Source organism: Sus scrofa, chromosome 9 (assembly GCF_054392235.1).
Source record: "Sus scrofa isolate SSC_HxYL_T2T_F1_AM1 chromosome 9, Sscrofa_HxYL_maternal_Yorkshire_Landrace_v2.0, whole genome shotgun sequence".
Lineage (NCBI taxonomy): Eukaryota > Metazoa > Chordata > Mammalia > Artiodactyla > Suidae > Sus > Sus scrofa.
In genome coordinates, this window is record NC_139391.1 from 39285194 (window position 1) to 39307224 (window position 22031).

The 22031-nt window shown below is 45.6% G+C and overlaps 1 protein-coding gene across 3 annotated transcripts in view; it reads right to left on the minus strand.

Annotated features, from left to right (window-relative positions):
• Nucleotides 1-1157: 1157 nt before the first annotated feature.
• The window catches only part of BTG4 (BTG anti-proliferation factor 4), a 205705-nt gene continuing 184831 nt past the window's right edge, over nucleotides 1158-22031 (minus strand). The window contains exons 12-13 of one of the 3 annotated variants that reach the window (XR_014815247.1): nucleotides 2964-3238; nucleotides 1158-2467 (exon numbers count right to left, since the gene is read on the minus strand). The gene's annotated coding sequence lies outside the window, so the exon portion shown is untranslated. Of the gene's footprint in view, nucleotides 2468-2963; nucleotides 3239-6036; nucleotides 7051-7438; nucleotides 7567-22031 lie in introns of those variants that run through there. The other 2 variants (XR_014815245.1, XR_014815246.1) reach the window with 2 other exon arrangements.

Consider the following 22031-nt stretch of genomic DNA (forward strand, 5'->3'; position numbering starts at 1 on the left):
GCACACTGGCCCTTTGTTCTTCCTCCTGCTGGCGGCTCTTTGTCTCTAGCTCCTCACAGCTGCCCCCCATGACCCTGGCAGAGCCTAGCCCATCTGTACACACTGAGCAGGTATGGGGCTCAGCAGTGCCACCTCAGAGGGCGCCACAGAGCCGGGGTGCTCAGCAAGCACTCTCCTATTTGGGGGACACTCCTTCAAGCCTGATAGCAGAAATCAAAACATCATGTTGTGGAAAATGTCCTTTAATTGACAAAGTTTTTAACTGATTTCTGTCATGAGAATCCTTCCCCCCAGATGAATTATTAAGCGGATCCCCACAGTATAAAACAGATAGAAGAAAACCAGCTCCAGGAAAAATGGGGTGGGGTCCATAGGCTGTGTTTGGGTCTCCCTACTTTCTAGCTTCCCTGGCCCTCAGTGCAGAGCACCTGCATAGAACACACACAGGTGGAAATTCTCTGCCCCATGACACCCATGTGAACTCACCTTGCAGACTCTGAGACATGCCCCCTGCCTCACCCGTGTCACCTGGCACAGCCTCTCATCCTGGCCCACTGGCCATGACAGGCATCTCCCAGAAGCCACCTCAGGGACAAGTCTGGCCCAGACCTGCTTCTGTTGTTGCAGGGACCTGTTTCTGTCCCTTAGCTCTTCCATTACCTCCCTACCCCCTACTCAGGACAGTGGCGGGTGTCCATCCAGGGCCAGCTTATACTGACACTTGAGGGCAATTCTGAGGCAAATCTACCCTTCGGAAAAAGAGCAGACTGTTTCAGTGGTAAGGGGCAAAGTTCTGGGGTTTTTTTGGGTGGGAGCTACTTTAGAAACGGCCCTTTCTGTTCTATGTAACTTCTTTTGTTTTTTGTGTGATTTTTTTGATAGGTTTTTTTCATTGTTTTTTAATTTTATTGGAGTAGAGTTGATTTACAATATTGTATTAGTTTCAGATGTACAGCAAAGTGAATCAGTTGTACATATACATATATTCACTCTTTTTTCCCATATAGGTTATTATAGAACAGTGAGTAGACCTCCCTGTGCTATACAGTAGGTCCTTGTTAGTTATCTATTTCATATATAGTGATGTGTATATGTTATTTCTCAAACTCCCACATTTCCCCTTCAGTAACCATATTTAATTTCAAAATCTGAGTCTGTTTCTGTTTTGTAAATAAGTTTATTTGTATCATTTTTATTAGATTCCATATATAAGTAATATCATATGATATTTGTCTTTCTTTATCTGACTTACTCCACTTGGTATAATAATCTCTAGGTCCATCCATGTTGCTGCAAATGGCAATATTTCATTCTTTTTATGGCTGAGTAGTATTCTATTGTGTATACACACACACACACCACATCTTCTTAACCCATTCATCTGTCAATGGACATTTAGATTCTTCCCATGACTTGGTTATTGTGAATAGTGCTGCACGTTATGTGTAACTTCTAAATTGCCTTAGTTTTGGGTAATGTTCTAAAAACCAAATCACCCTGATTTCTGACTGACCAGTCAGTCAGGGAAGGTCCACTGAGCTCTCGGGGGTGGTGCATAGCCCAGCCCCCACCCGCCTTTCCTAGGCCTTCTCCGAGTCAACCCCAAATGCTTTTCTAACAAACCCTGTGCTGCCGCAGTTCCAGTAATTGTAGCAGAAAAGTGACCACTGATTGAGACGATGACATTTACCACTCCCTTCTTTTTGCCAAAAGCTAATGATGTCTGAGGTTTGGTTGACGTTGCATGAAAACCAGGACAAATCGAAACCACAAATGTGGATCCAACTATAATGCCCACTGTTCATCCTACTTCTCCACCTGGAAGGTTCTTCCCTGGCTTGTTTGTCCACTCACTTCCCAGTATCCTCAAAGCCTTGCCCAAGATCTACATCTTCCATGAAACTACTTCAAGCTCTCCTTTTAGAGTATCTCTGAGCCAACCTCAATTGTGACAACTAATCACAGACTACTTGAATTTTCAATGGACATTTTTTTTTTTTCTGTCTTTTTGCCTTTTTCTAGGGCCACTCCCGTGGCATATGGAGGTTCCCAGGCTAGGGGTCTAATCGGAGCTGTAGCCACTGGCCTACGCCACAGCCACAGCAACAAGGCAACACCGGATCCTTAACCTACTGAGTGAGGCCAGGGATCGAACCCGCAACCTCATGGTTCCTGGTCGGATTCATTAACCACTGAGCCACGAGGGGAACTCCTCAATGATATTTAAATGTTTTTGTTTATTTCCCTAACTCAACTGTTGCTTTCTCCTGGGCAAGGGCAAAGCCTTCCTGGAATCCCCCGTAGTGTCCAGCACCATGTTGCATACTGTGATTTGCCACCAATTAGTATTTCATTCGTGCTGGTTATCTGACTCAACGCGGTCTAGTTACACCACATGTTGGATACTTCCACACTCTTTGAAGATAGCTGGCACAGAGCAGCTGCAGCCAAAGAAAGAAAACCAGGGCTGAAAAAGAATATAAGAGCAAACACAATTTTAATCTCATAATTCAGATTTTTCCTAAGCAAACATTCATAAGTTTTGTCTGTATAACACACATCTCCTCTCTTCCAATGCCCACTCTTCCTCCTCCCCTTCAATCCACTTTCCAAAATGCAGCCAAGAGATTCATTTTTCATGCAAATCTGTCATCTCCTTCCACTACTTTAAACCTCTCAGAGGCTTCCAATTGCCTGTAGGCCTGAGTCCAAATCCCTCATCTAACTTCCTAGGCCCTCGGGCATCCAGACTTGCTGCCTTTCTAAGCTCATCTCAGATTCGTCCCCTGTGCTTTCTAGGATCTGCATCTTGAGCTTAAAGTTCTTAAGACAGCTCACCTCCAGGCCTCCACATAAGCTTTTCCTCTGTCTCTGACATCTTTTGCCTCTCTCCTTCCCTCCCCTGCATTCTTGTTAAACCTTCAGTTTTCAGTTTAAACATCCCTTACCCAGAGAGGACTTACCTGAGCCCCAGAACGGAGAGCAGAGAAACTGCCAGATGCTCACACAATATCCTTTCTGTGTCTCCGCTTCTTCTCATCTATCTTCTTTCCCTCCTGAACCCTGAAGCTAGAGACTGTGTCCCTCAAGTTCATCGATAAATGCCTGGTACCAAGAATGTGCTCATAGAATAGAAGTAAAACGTCCTCATATTTCGGCCAGGGTCCAGGACATCTTTCCCACATACCATGCTTCAGGCCAAGAAGACATTACCCTTCAGATCAGTGCTTTGGGATCACTGTTTTTGAGATAAAGTTTATTATTAAAGAACTGCTTACTCTGCCACTGATCCACCAATCCTGCTCCTGGGCATCTTTTAGGACAAAACTCTAACTCAAAAACATATATGTACCCCCAATGTTCATTGTAACACTAGTTCCAATAGCCAAGACACAGAAGCAGCCTAAATGTCCACCGACAGAAGAATCGATAAAGAAGATGTGATACTATATGCACAATGGAATATTGCTCAGCTATAAAAAAAGGATGAAATAATGCCACTTGCAGCAACGTGGATGGACCTAGAGATTCTCATACTAAGTGAAATAAGTCAGACAAAGACAAATATCATATGATATTACATACATGGAATCTAATTTTTTAAATGATACCAATGAATTTATTTACAAAATAGATTCACAGATCTTGAAATCAAACTTAGCGTTACCAAAGGGGAAACGTGGAGGGAAGGGATAAACTAGGAGTTTGGGATTAATATATATACACTACGACACATAAAATAAATGACTAACATGGACCTACTCTACAGCACAGGGAACTCTACTAAAAGAATCTGAAAAATAATGTGTGTGTGTGTGTGTGTGTGTGTGTGTGTGTATAACTGATTCACTTTCCTATGCACTTGAAACTAACACTTTGTAAATCAACTGTACCCCAATAAAATTTAATCAAAAAAAGAACTATTGCTTTGCAGAAGCGTTCCATGGCCTCTAATTCAGTCCAATTTAGCTTAACAAATCAAATCATTTACGTCCCTTACCACAAGCTTATTCTCTGCCGCAGCCCTGTCCACCAGCCTCACTTGTGGTCTGTGGCTTGTGCGGCACAAGAGGAAGGAAAGGCACCAGTCCTGACCACCAACACAACCACCACCAATCAATACTATCACCCACTATGTTGCTGCCACTCTAAGTAAAGCTGTCCTTCCTATTGGAAGAAAAGCTCTAGCACTGTGGACGGTCTACGAAGCTCAGACAGCTTCAGCTGATTGATTGATAAGAAACCAGAGATGGCTTTCTGTGTACACAGACTAGTCCACTGTTTACGGAACGTGGTTTCAGAGGGCACCCCTGCCCTCCATTCACGTTTCCCCTGCTCCTAATCAAAAGGTGCCATTTAGACCTTGGTCCTTTCACTGAAAGCAGTGGTTCCCAAACTTTACCATGCATCAGAATCACCTAGAAGATTGCATACATTTACCAGAGATGACTGGGTCCCACCCCCAGAGTTTCCAGTAAGGAGGCCTGGCTCAGACCCGCAGCTCTGCATTTCTAAGTTCCAGGCAACACCGAGGCTACTGGTCCAGGGACCACACACAGAATCCCTCACTGAACTAGGAAGGGGTTTCAGGCCTGGCAGTGCATGAGAATCACCTGCGCAGCTTTTTAATGTTTCAGGGTTTGAGTCTTCTGTATTTCTCAATGAACCACCAGTGATGCTGACGCAGTTGAGACTGAAAACACCAAGGAAGTGTTTATCGCTGTTTAAAGGCAATTGGGAGTTCCTGCTGTGTCTCAGAACTCCACATAGTCTCCATGAGGATGAAGGTTTGATCCCTGGCCTCTCTCAGTGGGTTAAGGATCCCATGTTGCTGTGACTGTAGCATAGGCGGGCAGCTGCAACTCCGATTTGACCCCTAGCCTGGGAACTTCCATATATCTCTAACAATAAACTCCAGATTCAATGGAGAATTTCCACTTTCAAATTGCAGCACCTGGATTCCCCCCCAAATCCATAATCCTGATCTTATCACAAGGAAATATCAGACAGTCCAAATTCAGAGACATTCTACAGAATACCTGCATGGTGCTTTTCCAAGTCATAAAGACAAGGAAAGACTGGGAAACTGTCACGGGTCAGAGGATATGGATACATGATGACTAAATGTCACGGGGTATCCTGATTTGGATCCTAATACAGGAAAAAAAAAATACATTATTGAAACAACTAGTGAAATGCAAATAAAGTCTGTAATCTAGTTAATAGTGTTATACCAATGTTCGTTTCTTAGTTTTGGTCCATGGACCATAGTTACATAAGATCTTAATATTAGGAGAAGCTGGGTGAAGGGTGTCCAGGAATTCTCTCTATTTTATTGTTGCCACTCTTCTGTAAAGGTAAAATTATCTCAAAATAAAATGCTTTAAAAAAAAATACTGTACAGGGGTGGACAAAGTTATTCATGCTGAAAACATGTCAACTAATAATGACTGTAGCATAACTCTATGGATGTAAGACATACCTTTTTATTTTTTTAACTTTTCAGATGACTTTTCATTTCTTCTTTATTTCTTTTTGTATTAATGTGTAGTTGATTTACAATATTATGCCAATTTCTGCTGCACAGCATAGTGACCTATATATATATACACACACACACACATTCTTTTTCTCATACTCTCTTACATCATGTTCTTTCTCAAGAGACTGGGTATAGTTTCTGGTGCTATAAAGTGGGGTCTCATTGCTTATCCATTCTAAATGTAATAGTTTGCATCCACTAGAGTTTGGGGTTAGTAGACGAAGACACAGTCTTTTTAAACATAAGACTTTAAATTTGTACGTCATTAAACCTGAATGAAATGTCACAAAAACATGACATCACTCTTTGTCTCTATATTCACTATATTACACCATGATCTGTATAAGACATGTTCTGTCTCATTGCTCACTGTATTCCCATCACCCAGCTCAGAGCGATCTTTCAGAAAGAATGTATTGAACGAATGAATGATATTATTCTGGGCTTTATACACAGATAAACCCAACCCCTTAGTTCTTGGAACATACAACTTAAGAAGATATATTTTTGAAATTTTATTTGTATTTCTATTACATGTTGTTTACATATAAATCTAAGACATCTGACATAAAATCTAAAGTACATATATAATGCATATGTGTACTATGTATATGACATATATAATCAGAGAGAGAGCACAATAACTATACTAAGCCCTTCCAAGAAAAAGCGAATTTATGTCGAGGGGGATTTTTGCCTATTTTTGCTCACAGCCTCTCCTCAGCACCTAGAATGTCTCTGGCATTAGCTGACACTCAATAAATATTTATTCAATGGGTAAATGGATCAAGCTTCATGTACATGCCAAGGGGCTGCCTTCCAGTTCCTTTCAGTTGAGTGTGTAGGAAGAGTGAGGTTGCTGCAGAGAAACCCTCGGTCTCCCAGCCTTGAGGCAAGTTGGCATGCGCTGTGTTTGTGCTCAGTGTTCCCTCGAGATGCCTTAAAGGCCCTCCCACTCTGCTTTCCATGGCCTTTCAGAATCCGCGTTGTACACAAAGGTCTGACTGTGTTTTTATCCAAAGGCAAGAAAAGCAATACCACGTCGGAAATGTCTCCGCACTCATTTCCACATTGCAACTCATGTTGACGTGGTGAAGAAATTCCCCAGAACGGAACCACCCTTCGAAGAGTGGAACTGGACATGAAGGCCCCCAAGCAAAAAATGCAGAATGAGTCCCTTTAACTTCTGAGTGACCAAATACACATCTCTCCAAGGAAGGGCTTCTCTGGTGGGCTCCTCAAGTGGTACGTAGGCAAACTCTTAACTAGGGCATGATTCTGGACACAGCACAGGTAATTTCTCTACCTCAGAGGTGCTCAAAGTATAGCTGTGGGTTGCGGAGATGCCACACAACTATGTACATAGAAATCTGTCTGGGAAGCCAAAGGTAATTAACTCTGTGCTTTTTCTGTTGCAGAATCACAGCCTCAAACAGCTCTGTCGCTCTCTTCCCAGGCACTGTCACTCTTAGGAACTAAAATGGAAATATCTTCTCTTCACCAGGACACTGTAATTAATGGAGAAAACAGACATGAGTTACAGTGGGCTAAACTCTCCTTTACCTGCCTTGTTTCCATTGTTGTTCATGGGAAAACAAGAGAGACCTCAGTGAAAGAACTTATCTGGGGGGAGGCCTAACAGAAGCAGAGGAGGCAATTGAGGAGCTTGCAAAAGTCCATCCAGCCAAAACTGCCTTCCTTTCCTCTCCCACTATAGCGACTAGAATTGTCACTATTAATTTTCAGCAAGTCCCTCCCTCGTCTCTGAAAACTTGAATAGATATTATCTGAGTGGGGAGACAAACAAACCATTGTCACACAAGGAGAAGTTGATATTTGTCCAATTAACCAGCCAATCATTTTAAAAGGGCTTAAGAGAAGGGCCACGGGCTGTACCGGTTCAGTGATGGAGGCAATGATGATGATAATGATGAGGAAGAAGGTGCTGGTGGTAGTGATGACGTTGCTAGTGCTGGTGAGGAGGAGGATGGTGGTGACAGCGATTGAGGGTGTCTGCAATAGAGCTAAGAATAGAAAATCATTGCATTTGAAAAATGCCCTGTGTACCACCCACTATAATAAGTGCTCTGTACTAATTATTTTGCTTCATTTTTCACATTTTATATATTTATCGTTCAGACGAGAAAAACGAAAACTTCAAGAGATTAAGCAACTTGCCCAAAGCCACCCAGCTGGGAGAGAAAGAGCTGAAGCCTACCAAAGATTTCAGATGGTGTCTTGGCTAAAGCACCCTACATTTTCAGGGTTAGGAAGCAGCTTCAAGGTCCCTGAGGAGATAAGAGCATACAATGCAAGGAAGAGAGGGAAGGGCATCTTCTTAGTTAACCCCTGAACCTCAAGTTCCTTCTGCTTTCTTTTTTTGTTTTGTTTTGTTTAGCAGTTATTTTGTTGTTGTTGTTGTTTATATGTTTGTTTGTTTGTTTGTTTTTGGCTGCAGAGTACAGAGGGTTAATGTGAGATCTCAGTTCTAAGACCAGGGATTGAACCCAGGCCATAGCAGTGAAAGTGCCAAATCCTATCTACTGGACCACCAGAGAACTCCCCTTCTTTACTGTTTCCTTTGCAAAAAAAAATTCATAGGAAAGGACAAAGATACATCTGGGTGAGCATTGCATGAGTTGTGGGGAGAAGAATGTTCTTCTCCATGGAATTTTCTCCTCTTCCCTGCTGCATGTCCCTACAAAAACTTAGACCTTTGAGAAAAAGGTCAGGAGAGGAATGGGACCCAGGGACAAGTTCCATTCCTGTCCCACAGGCTCATTGTCAATAGTGAATGATTTCATGTTGTCACATTATTACTTAATGGAACTACCTTGCTGATTAATTTATTGTTTCTTCTGTTTGATCTCTCCAACTAGACTGGAGCTCTTTGTAAATGGAGACCACATCCTGCTTCTTTATCCAGAATGCCCCCATGTCCCTGTCCTGTGCTGGGCGTGATGTTGGCACCAAATGAATATCCGTGGTCTGGTTTATTGAGGAACCTCCTCTCAGCTGGGTTCAGCTACTGGAAACTCTGATGGATGCTGAGATGTCAAAACAGTGGGAACTGAGAGAGTTTGGAGAGATTATCTACCATAACCATAAGAACAAAGACAATCCTCTTGACATTTTTCTGCAAGCATCAGGCAAGTTGTCTCAAGGTTTGGGATCTGGAGCAGACTTAAGTCATTTCTCCAAATGGCAAATTCAATTCAGTGTAAAGAACCATCCAAGCTCCCCTGTGCCAAGGAGATGTCCTATACTGGGAACAGGGAGAATGACCTGAGATGACGGGTTTAGGCAGACTTTATAAATGTTCACCTTCATCTTAACTACATGGCATTTAAGAGCATAGACTTTAGCCAGATTGCCTGCATATGAAGGCCAGCTGTACTGCTTACCAGCTGAGTATTAACTTCTCTGTGCCTCAGTTTTTTATCTGAAAATGGATATAATAACACTACGTATAAGTCTGTTGTGAGGATTAAATATACACAAAGCATTACAAAGAGTTTCTGGCATAGAGCAAGTGCAGTATATGGGCTACATGTTACTATTGCTATTATTTTTCTTTTTCTTTTTTTTTCCTCTTTTTGCTATTTCTTTGGGCCGCTCCCACGGCATATGAAGGTTCCCAGGCTAGGGGTCGAATTGGAGCTGGAGCCACTGGCCTACGCCAGCGCCACAGCAACGGGAGATCCGAGCCACGTCTGCAACCTATACAACAGCTCACAGCCACGCCGGATCTTTAACGCATTGATCGAGGCCAGGGATCGAACCCGCAACCTCATGGTTCCTAGTCAGATTCGTTAACCACTGGAAACTCCTATTATTTTTCTTTATTGTCATTATTAAAACATTCTGCAGATATAAGGTATCTTTATCACTCTTCACCATGAGGATGTCTTGTTTTCCCCAACAAACTCACGAGACACATTTTATTCAGACCCTCACTTTAGAAGAGAGAAAAAGACCTCAGTGACTTGTTAATGATCCCACATTCACTCACTCACCACCACCACTCTGTCTTTTGCTGATGGTACAGAGAGTGGTGTTCAGATGACAGTTGGGTCCCCTGGGCCTGGAACCGGGAAGGGTCAGATGGCTTAGGGTGACCCGCCAGCCCAAATTCATTTTCCTCTTCTCTTGGATAGAATCTGGAAGGTCCTCTCTCCTTACGGACTGACCACCACAGAACTAAGTCCACACTTAGCACCACATCATACCTCTGCTCACTCCTCAAATAGGGACTCCTAGCTGCAAAATGAGCCTCTGTTTTTCTTGTTCTAACCAGCCTGGTGGTCATTTTGTCCCGTTAGTGAAAGCCTCACATGCCCTAAGTGCTTTTCCTTGGAAGAACAATCTGCCGTCTGCTGCCAGGCTCAGAGGTGGGCTGCTTAGTTGGTCCAGAGAAGAACAGGAGGGCTCTGGGAACTGAGCACTCGATGCGGGCACCTGGGCACCAAGAAGCCAGCATCCTCCCTCCCCAGGCAGTTAGCTACTGAAGAGCTGGTATTTTTGCTGATGGCATCTCCTTTGCACAGGCAGCTAGGACCAACACAAAGCTGGAGCAAGGTGCTAGGGAGGTTACCAGGATGAGTCAGACACAGGCTACCCACCTGTGAGACCTCCAGGCCAGGGGTAGGTGCAAAGGCCATGTACTGCACATTGCGATATTGAAGCCAGCCTGCCTCATTTCAAAAGCTGCTCTTCCTCTTACTACTTTACACCTTAGGCAAGTGGCCTGACTTTTCTGCTCCTCAGTTTTTCATCTATAAAATTTGGCTGACAATTATGGCTATCTTGAGAGGATTCAATGAAAAGTTCATAGAGCAATGTGTGCACATAGTAAGCATTTAATAAAAGATAGTTATTATTGTTACTATTATCATTATTATATATTTATATATAATTAAATATGTATATATAATATAGACTATAAATAGTATAAGTATATAACTCTGTACTGTTATACCATATAAGTATGTACTTTACAGGTACTATAGAGCTTATAGCTTATATATAGGCTATTATGTGCACCGTTATTAAAATATCTATATATTATCATTATTCCCATGTTCTTTAGTAACAGCAAGGAAAGAGTGATTATTTCTGACAAGGTGTCTCTGAGACAGATATAATTACGAAACAACATAGAAGTCACTGTTAAGAGCTCAAATACATTAAGATAAGCATAATCAGAATTATCTAGGAGTTCCCCATTCTGGCTCAGTGGTAATGAACCCAATCAGTATCCATGAGGACACAGGTTTGATCCCTGGCCTTGCTCAGTGGGTTAAGGATCCAGTGTTGCCATGAGCTGTGGTGTAGGTCGCAGATGTGGTTCGGATCTGGCACTGCAGTGGCTGTGGTGTAGGCCGGCGGGTGCAGTTCCAATTTGACCTCTAGCCTGGAAACTTCCTTATGCTGCATCTGTGGCCCTAAAAAGACAAAAAAAAAAAATTAAAAGATAAGCATTATCTAATAGAATCCTCATCAAACCCCATGAGTGGATAATATTGGCTACATATTGGATGAGAAAACTAATCTTCAGAGGGTGTAATTTGCACAGCAGGCCACGGTGGGACCAGGATTCACACTTGGGCCAGATGGCCTCCAGGGCGCAAGTTCTTAAGCACCCAGCCTTATTCCTCAGGACAAGTGGCTTTTAATGGAGGTCAGAAGGTAGGAAAAGTGTAGTGTGTGGGAATCAGGATGGAAAGGGATATAGAGAACAGCGCTGGGGAAAAGGGGCTCTGTCATGGCAAGTGGAAAACGCTCAAGGCCCCCCCCCCCCACACTGAGTCTCACCTACAGTGAGGCCAGGTTCATGTAATACTCAGCTGTCCCCATCCCAAGCCTCCAAGCTCAAGTCGTACATCAGATGGGCGTCTCAGAGGACAAGTAGAAACAGGGGTGCAGAGTCACTGGAGTTGGGATCACACATGATTGACAGGGTGGTAGGAGGCGAGAAGCCATGCCCCTCCTCCTTCTCATCTGCCTCTCCTACATCCCTCACTGCTTTTGGTCTCGTGGTTGCTAGGATACCAGTTACCTCAACCCACTCAGAGGCCCATGAGCCTGACTCACTGGCCGTGGGGAACGATTCTTTGTGGGCAGAGGCTGCTACAGCACCTCAGAGAAGGTTCTCAGCAAAAATAAGAAGAGGGGCCAGCTCACTGCAGGGAGAACCAGGAGCCCCCAACTACGGGCCAGGCCAGGTCCACCTTCTCCAGAAGCCGTCTTCAACAGCCTCACCTCCATCATCCAAGAAAGGATTGCACAGTGGGGGGATGGGTGCACAGTGGGGCAGAGTCTTTCATTCATTTCTGCCTGAGGCTGGCACCTGCAAACAGAGCCTGGACCACCTGGGGACTCCTCTCACCAGGACATTCCAACCCGGGAGGGATGATAAAACAGAAGTCAACGTCAGGACAACCCAAATACACATCACGCATGCATTCATTTATCCAAAAAAAAAAAAAAAAAAAAAACGTTTACTGGGATCAGATCTGTGCCAGGCACTAGGTGAATAGAGAGATAAGGAGAACCTCTACCTTCTGGTAAGGGAGGTATTTGAAACACATATGTAAGACAATGGGACACATGCTTGTTAGGCAAGTCACAAGATGCTATGGGAGAATGGAAGGGAGTACCCAGTCAGGCAAGGAAGGGTGGATGAGGGTGGGCATGATGAGCTCTGCGCCGAGGTGCAGAGAGTATGTAGGCACTGGAATTAACCAAGGGAAGAGGCATGACAAGGCCATTCCAGAAACAGAAGGTGGAGAGGAAGGTTTATGCAGAGGTTTGTTGGCTGGAGTTACAGGAGACTGAAGGAGGTCCCATTCAACGGCCAATATATTCTCCGAGTGATGGAGGAGAGCTTCTCAGAGGTGGTGGAAGAGAGTTTTAAAAATCACCCCCTTTAGGAGAAGAAGAGAGCTGAAAAAGGAACTGGCTAGATAGGTCAGTGAGCTCCATGCAGCTCTCTCCCGCCACTGTCCCCTTCCTACTGCAGATGGAGTTTGGATTATCATTATTTCCTCTCTTTTGGCTGGTTTTGGCACAAGAAATGCTATGTGTCATGGTAGGGCAAAAGGAGTTTCATAAAACAGTTGTAGGTAAATCATTTCATTTGATCAGTCTCCCTTTTGTCTTTTTAGGGCCAAACCCGAAGCATATGGAGGTTCCCAGGCTAGGGGTCAAATTGGAGCTGTAGCCGCTGGCCTATACCACAGTCACAGCAATGACAGATCTGAAACGTGGCTGCAACCTACACCACAGCTCACGACAACACTGGATCCTTAATCCACTGAGTGAGCGTCCTCATGGATGCTAGTCAGATTTGTTTCTGCTGAGCTACGAAGGGAACTCCTGATCAGCCCTGTTTTAGAAATGAAGGGAAGGTCTGCAGGGGAAGGGACTTGGCTAATGGAAATTTTGGCAGACAAACAGATCTTCCAACCCCAGATCTTTTATTTTTATTTATTTATTTATTTTAGTTTCTTAAAGTGAGCATTTATTTATTTAATGTTTTGTTTTGAAGTAATTTTTGACTGACAGAAAAGTTGCAAAAATAGTATGAACAGTTCCCATATATTCCTCACCAAGCTTCTCCTATTGTTAGTATCTCCTATTGTTAGCTTCTCCTATTAGTATCGTCAGGACAATTATCAAATGCGAATTAGCATTGGTACAATGACATGAGCTAAAGTGATCTTTAAATTTTGCACCATGGATCTGATGACTTGGCTCTGGGTTCAGGCCTGCTGCTAATCTGCAGTGGGATCTCCAGTTACTCATTTAACTTCTCTAGGCCTCAGTGTCTTTATTGGCAAATGTATCTGTAAGTCTCTTGAAACGATTTCTTCATCTCAGTTTGCCAGAGCCCTCTTTCAGTATCTTAGAAAAGAACTTGCCCTGACACTGTCCCTCACCCCTAATTGTTCCCTGTTTAGGACAGATATGAATAGAGGTTCAAGAATTGCCTTTGGGGAGTTCCTGTTGTGGCTCAGCGGATTAAGAACCCGACATATTGTCCATAAGGATGCAGGTTCAATCCCTGGCCTCACTCAGTGGGTTAAGGATCTGGCGTTGCCACAAGCTGCTGCGTAGGTCGCAAATGTGACTCAGATCCCACGTTGCGATGCCTGTGGTGTAGGCCGGCAGCTGCAGCTCCGATTCGACCCCTAACCCAGGAACTTTCATATGCTGTGGCCCTAAAAAGAAAAAAAAAAAAATTGTCTGGTGGGAGCCAACCCATCCATGAGCCCTTTAATTCAGAAACGAAGCTTTGACGGGAAACATCAGTGATGGCTTTTCCCATATTTCCACAACCCCATAAGGTTTGTGACTTCCCTTAAATAAACAAATTTGCGTTGATAATTCATTGGCCTAGACACCATGTAAGAAAAGATGGAGTGCCATGAATAGAAAAGACCAAAAATAAGCTCTCCAACCAACTGATTGTGGGCCCTTGGTCAAGGCCTGTTCACCTCGCATAAATTCATCTTGTTCACTTGTGAAATGAGGTGGATGCAAGAAGGGATCATTAAAGTCCAAGAAATGTCTCCCATAAATACAAACTCTTGAAAAGAACTGCCTCCTTGGTGTATCTGCTTGATTTTCTAGTGAGTGTTTCCAACCTAACATGCTGCTGGCCCATGGAAGATACTTTGAGTAGCAAGGGTGTGGAGGACGGAATAGGCATTAATTTGTTTATTTTCTCCCTCCCCCAGCTAAAGCTCTAGGTGGGCCAGAACGTTGTCTGTTCATTTACTTCTAGATCCCTGGGTGACTTAAATCAGTGATTGGCACAGAAGAAACATAAAATAAATTTCACTGAGTGAATGAATGAGGGAAGCATGAGGGTATGGAACCAGCATGGCGAGAACCTCAGAAAATAAAGTCCTAGGAGCTGGAGTGGAATCCAACAGGTTGATTTGCAGAAGCAGACAGAATGCCATAAGCCAGAGAAGGCAACGGATCACATCAGTTCAGCTGAATCCAGTCATTAAGAAATGAGTTGGTCCAGTGATGAGAAGGGACCCCCAAGAATAAAAGCGGGAGGGGACTGGAACAAGGGCAAGAGAGAAGTGAGAAAGTTCCAGAGAATTGCTTCAGTCGTGACTCCAATGCTCACAGCCCACTGCATGGTGAGGAGGTTATACGGTACATCAGTGGATGGTACTGGTTTAAAGGCACAGGGTTGGGAAGGACAAATTCCATTCCATTTCCACTCATCTTGGAACGGCCTGCTATTAGAATAGAAGAAACATGTACTCTCCACGGCATTTTCTGTAATTTGTTCTAAATTTCTTTCTTTCTAGCTTAAAAGTCATCCCATAACTCAAGCATGCCAGGGGAAGATGCTCATTTCATGGTAGGTGCTATGCCACTTTAACGTCGCAATGGTTTTTCTGATGACGCCAATGAGAAGGATGATGATGATGATGGTAATGACAGTTATATCCATCTTGCTTTTCAAAGGATTTGGGGCATTTTATAAAACAACCACAACCCTTGCTATGGCTGTGGTGTAGGCCAGCAGCGACAGCTCCGATTTGACTTCTAGCCTGGGAACCGCCATGTGCCACAGGTGCAGCCCTAAAAAAAGACAAAAAATAAAAAATAAAAATTAAAAAAAAAATTAAAAATGAAAAACAAAAACAAAAAAAAACCCTAAACAACACTCATGAAGTGCTTATCATGTGTCAAGCACTCTACTAGGGACTCTACAGATATTTACTCATTTAATCCTCCCAGCAATGTTATGAGGTAGGTACCATTAGTATCCGCATCTCAGAGGGGAGAAAACTGAATCTCAGGGAGGTTAAGATTATCCGAGATCACTCCACTAGGAAATGGCAACATAGACAATAAAACAAGAAATAAATTACTTAAGAACCAAGTCATAAAAGAAGAGAAGGATGGCGCATGGGAAGAAGCGCTATCAGAAAACCTGGGAATTCTACCAAAACTCACCATAAGCTTAGCTGTAAGTTTCCCAGCGGCCCAGAGGAAAAGGAAAATGGGATGGGTTTTTAGCCAAAGGGAACCTCTGGCAAATTGTAAGAGACCTTTGTGAGAGGGAACCAGAAACATTAAAGAGGGGACTTCCTGTTGTGGCTCAGCAGTAATGAACCCGACTAGTATCCATGAGGATGCGGGTTCGATCCCTGGCACAGCTCAGTAGGTTAAGGATCCAACATTGCCTTGAGCTGCCATGTAGGTCACAGGAAAGGCTCCAAACCCGTGTTGCTGTGAAGCTCCGATTTGACCCCTGGTCTAGGAACTTCCACATGCCGCAGGTGCGGCTCTAAAAAGACAAAAGACAAAAAAGAAAAAAGAAAAAGAAACATGAAAGAGGGTTATCTGGGTGAGCAATGCCACTCTAGAGGATAGAGTCAAACAGAGAGAAGCACAGAGGCAGAGGCCAGGAGGGTCAAAGTGCCAAAAATGTCAGCAACAGAGGTGGGGCAAAACAGACCAAGATGATGAGGCAGGAAGTTCCACATACAGAGAAGGCAGGAGGCAGTGTAAACGGTAGCTACTCAAGGAAATCCTGGAAATGAAGGGTCCGGATCACAAAGTCCTTTAGCATCTTGCTACTCAAAGTGTGATCCTAGGACCTACAGCATCTGCATCAAGAGGGAATTTGCCAGAAATGTAGCATTTCAAGCTCCCCTGAGTTCTAATGAATCAGAATCTGTATCTTTAACCAGATGCTCTGGTGGGGAATGCACACCCAAGCAGGTCTGAGAAGCACAGCTTTAGCATAGACCTTCCTGAATTTCCACACAGCAAGAGACTCTGAACACACACCAGGTCCTTCACATTCATGATCCCTTTTGATCCTCATAACAATCAAACAACAAAGATACTGTTTCTGTACCCATTTTACAGATGAGGAAGTTGAGGCCCACAGTCACAGCCACACACCTAATGAATGCAAAACCAGGAGTTGGTCCCAAACCAGTTTACTTCAAATTCAACACGTTTCTATTAATCATTTGGTGGAAATCCATCTGAAGGGTCAGAGAAAAGAGTGGCCTGGCCAAGACCGGAGCAGAGAAGATGCTGCTGGCAGTTGGTGGGTTACAGCGGACAGTGGGGGATGGAAAGGAAGAGGGGCAGATGTGAAGGGGCATGACCGGTGGCAGAGGACACAGCCCCGGCCTCCGAGCGCATGGCGCACTTGGCCGAAAATCCAAGCCTTCCCACAGCATAACAGGAGCCCCAGTGGAGGGCGCTCCCGCAGGGACCTGCTGCCCCACCCCACCCCACCCCACCCCACCCCACCCAGCGCCCCTCCTCTCCCCTCCCACAGCTCAGCCAGCTGCAGCCCTGCGTCCTCCTTCCGTTCCGGTCCTTCAGTGAAATGTCAGTGTGGGAGCAAACCGAGAGTGAAGGTGTCTTTACTTTGCCCATTAGTCATGTGCCACTTGTAACCGCTCCTGAGTGTGATTTCCCTGTGTGTGTGTGTGTGTGTGTGTGTTGTATGTTATTTAACTTTATTTGTGCTTGGTCTCCCCACGAGCTTCTTACGAAGCTCCCAGGGGGCCAAGACTGTCTTTTTCATTTAATTGGATCCGTAGAGCACAAGGCAGACACACCATGTGTGCCTGTTTCCTAGGTGTGGAGGGATGGATTTTCCCCAAGTTTGGGGGGATGGATTGCCTCTCCCAGGTCCCTCGAGGGGAGCACGCAGCGGGAAGTGAGGAGCCCTGATGGCTGAGTCCCAGCCGGCGGGCCGGCCTGAGGGTCCCCTCCTCTCCAGTTGAGCCTCCCCGTCCTGGGCTCAGGGAATCCCTGCCGCGCCTCCCACCCAACTTTCATCTTCATGGGAAACGGCAGCTTCACCGCATGTGGGTGTGTGGTGTGAAGGCACTTGGTGGTGTTCTTGGCAGCGGCAGATGTTTCTCTTGGGGTTGTTTTCCTACCCCTTCCTCAGGAGATAAGATCTGGTGGTTCTCCCCACCCCACCCCCCACGACCCTCAAAGGCACCAGGCTAGCCTAGTTCCCATTTCTCAGGCGCCTCCCCAGCATCACGCCCCATTTCAATATCTGTGATGAGATCCGGGTCACTTGAAAGCAGCAGCGAAGAAAAAGGCAGCTTCCCAGAACACAGGGCAAGATCAAGGTCTCTGAGCTTCCCTTTCTTCTCAGAAGATCTCCAGGCAAAGACCATTTGCATAGGCTGCCAGCTCCGAGCCTCACAGAGGGAGCCTGGGCCTGAGGCCATCGCCTTCCCAGCCCTGAAGAGTAGGGGGAGAGGAGGACTTCAAAGAGATCTAACTGGGGGGATCTTTGGGGGTCTGGGAACAAGGGAGCAGGCCGCTCTGGAGAGAGGGAAGAAACAAATTCAGAGAGAGAGAAAAAAAAAAAGCCTAAAAAGAATCAATAGCTATGCATACAAACCCTTGTCTCCAAACCGGGATGCCAGTTACAAGATGCCCTAGATAGATGCTGATCCCTCTGCGGTCCAGCTTGAAGGGGAGGTGCTGGCTCCTGTCTCGCCTTCAGGGCACAGCGCGGAACGAGCCCTGCCCAGTTAGACCTGTGACCGGGTTGCGGATTCCCAGCGGGTCCTGCCAGCCCCAGTGGAAAATCTAACTGTGATCTCTCCCTTTTCCTCCAAGCCTCCTCCTTCTCCTTCATTCCTCTTCAGAGTCCCTTGCTTTATAAGCTGGCAGCTGGTAACACCAGGCACTTTGAAGCTAGTGTTTCCTGAGAAATGTAAGCTGGACAGAGTGCAAAAAACAGCACTGTGTAGAGAGGGTTTGAAAGGATGGAAGGGAAAAGAATTAAGAGATTTTCCCTTAATTTTAAAAGAATCACACCCCCTTGACCTTGGATCCCAGAGGTCAGGCTCAGGATGTCTCCTGATGGGAAGAAGGGGACTGAGGGGGGTGCCATGGCTGTGGCTCCATATGACCAAGGAAGGTCCTACCCCAATGGACAGCCCAACAGCCTCCCAGGACAGATCCACCTTAAACAAGAAGGAGTATCTGCCTTCCAGAAAGGACGTCCATCTGGTCACAGAGCTGGAAGGGCTGGATGTGGTGGAACTGGGGGTGGGGTTGGCGGGTCTCGGGAAGGGGCGGCCTGTAGAGAAGCCAGAGGTCCAGAGGTGAGAAACACAACGGGATATGGCAGCTCCTTTGTTGTTATGTTTCAGGATACTTTTCATACCAGGCGACCTAGGATATCTAGCAATTAAGGGGGCAGGGTCAGAGAATGTGGGGAACAAAAGCTGGGGGTACTGAGAGGATAGCCTAGTTGGGGACAGGGTTGCAGAGACTGAGTCTGTAGGGCCTTCATCCGTTCTTTTCTTGGCCCCAGGATATAAACTACTGAGCCTCCTTCTCTCTCTGTCTCACCTCTTCTTGGTTATATCATTACGTTCATTCCTCGGTAAGATGTGCCCCTCGCCTGGGGTCCCCATAGAACATACCCCAGACTCTGGGGGACTCTGGCTTCCTGAGGTCAGGTCAGAAAAATAAATTCAAGAAGTTATTAGTCATGCCAGTGGAAGGGAATTTGGGGCAGTTCTGGGTAGATCCAGAGCATCCCTTGTTTTTCTAGTTCAATATCCAAGCCCCTCCCAGCACAGCCTGGAACCCCTAGAAGGAACAGAAGCTCTCTGCCCATTAAGAGGTCACACTGACCCACAGGCTTTTGCGTCAGAGCCGTGGATTTGCATTCTGGCTCCACCACACAGCTTGTGACCTTGGGAGAGTCATTTCCTTCTCTGAACCTTATTTTCTCCAATGTCGAAAAGGGACAATAATGGTCTTGATGGGACCAGATGAGATGCTGTGATGCCTGAGATATCAAATGCTCATAAATAATAGTCATTCTCATTGTCTTAATTACTATTATCACTGTTCTCCCCCAGATCGGTGGCCTCACTGGCCCTGCAGTGAATTCTCTTAAAGTAGATTTTTGGGGAAGGTGGTCCCCCAGCACTTCCCAAGTCCCAGCAACCTCGTGAGGATGTGGGCGTGCACACATTTTGCCGTATGTGAGTTTACCTTTGCAGGGCTCAGGTCCCCGTGCAGCCTCAGGGTGAGTCTATATTTTGGACAGAGTTTGGTGACTCTAACACCTCTGTCTTAATGCTCCTGGGTCTGAACCAGTTTTCTTTTCTTACTTTCTTTTTTTTAACATATGGAGAAAGTAACTACCAGGACTTGCCCTTGTCAAAGTTTTACCAACTATGGTTGAAGGATTAAAATGCTGTTAACCAGAAGTTGTGACTAGGCTTCTGCCAGTCACTGCTTCGCATGGCTGCCCCTGCTTCTCTTCCTCTTCCTCTTCCTGTCCTCTCTTTGCTGATCTGGACTCGGCTGGGTATTCTTGTCACAAGGTCATCGCCCAGGTGAGCTCAGCTCAGCGTGAAACAAAACAGCTCAGCTGAAGGCACCACACCCCCTGTACAGAGGTCACAGTCCTTCTCTCCTTTCCCCTTAGCCATGGACTCTCTCTGTTCCATCTTGCAACAGGGGGGGCAGAAATCCTATTTTTTAAAAAATTGTACTTGATTTTCAATGTTGTGCCAATTTCTGCTGTATGGCAAAGTGACTCAGTTGTGTGTGTGTGTATATATATATCCCTGTGCCACACCGCAGGATGTTGTTGTTTATCCATTCTAAATGGAATAGTTTGCATCTACTAACCCCAGACTCCCGGTGACTTTCAATCAAAGCTCTTGGTGCCCTTGGGCAGGGGGGCAGAAGCTGTCCCTAATTTTGAAGGTGCGGAGCCGGGGCGGGGGGGCTCTGCACCCACTCCCTCAGAGCGCTGACTGGGGGTCGACCCCTCAGCTTTAAAAGATGTCTGGGCACCATTTGTTTTCAAAAGGTTTGGATGTTTGTTATTTTTTGAGCCTCGGTTTTAGATCCATCTGGGTGTTCTGTAGAGGAGAGCCACACTAGTTTGGCATTCAAGCCTCCTGTCTCCCACGCCTGCCTCCCTACTCCCCACGCATCCTGAATCCCTGCTGTACCAGCTGCCAGCTTGTGCGTCTGAGGCGCAGTCATGTTCCTGGACCACGGGGCGTATTTTATAAACACACGGTCAGTTTACACTGCCTGGGAACTTAGGGGCTTTCCTCTCCACGGGAAACAGCTGTGAGGGGCTTGACCAAGCTTTGCTTTGTGGAGAGTGAGACATCGCCTCTGATCATGCACCAGGGGCAGGTGCGCTGGCTGGGGTTCCTGTTGTTATGCCTGAGGATTCTCCCAGAAACGCTCAGATGGGTAGGACGCCCATTATGGTCTCCTCCCTCCTTCCAGGTTCATTGCTCATGAGTGACTTTGCATACTGCAAAGCCCCGGACCTGATCATCTCTCATGCCATCTACCAGTAGCACCCTCCACCAGCTTAGTGCTGTGGGCCACTGAGGTCACAGACTCAGGGACTCATAAAGCTGGAAGGGACTTCAAGACAGTTATTCATCTGACAAACCAGATGAGTACTTACTGTGCAAAAAGCACTGGCCAGATTCCACGGGTGAAGGAAGGTGAGCAAGACCAAGTTCCTGCCTTCGCAGAAGCAATAGACTTCCGGCTCTGCCATCACCTCCAGGAAGCCTTCCAGGACCTCCCCAGGCAGGCGTAGACTGTCTTCCTTTGTGGCCCCATATCCCTCTGCCGACCACTCTCATGCACCTGCCATGCTGCAGGGAAGGGATCTTCCTGACTTTCTTCCCCACAGAACATGAGCTTCTGGAGGGCAGGACTGGCCGTGCTGGGTGACACTGAGATTCTACAACTCACATCATAAGGTTTTCATAAAAAGGAAAGAAAAGGGAAAAGTTTTATATGTTAACCACCAGTCATGGTGGCTATTTGGCCAACCACCAAAACAAAATGAGACTGGTGGCCTCCTGAAGAATAAAGTAGAAAAGCCAGCAATCTACTCCACCGACCTGGAGAGCCCAAGAAGAAGCTGGTCAAAATGGGGCTGTCTAGGAGTTCCCTAGTGGCCTAGTGGTTAAGGCTCTGGCATTGTCGCTGCTATGGCATGGGTTTGATCTCTGGCCCAGGAATTTCTGCATACCTCAGGTGTGGCCAAAAAAATGGGGTTATCTAATCTACTGCCCCCTTGGCCTTTCTGCACCGCTTCCCTGCTGTGCCTGGATGAGGTCCTATAAGTGGACCCTAATTCCGTATGAATGGTGTTCTTATAAGAATAGATTAAAGACCATGTGAAGACAAGGAGAAGACAGTCATCTGCAAGCCAAAGAGAGAGACCTTCAGAAGAAACAAACTCTACCAACACCGTGATGTTGAACTTCTAGCCTCTGGAAGTATGAGAAAGTAAATTTCTGTTGTTTAAACCACCCAGTCTGTGGTACTGTGTTATGGCAGCCCTAGTAAGTGAATATGGCTGTATTTGGAGAGAGAATTTCCATTACCTTTTTTAAAGATTCTCTCTCCAAATACAGCCATATTTTGAGGTACTAGGCTTAGCACCAAC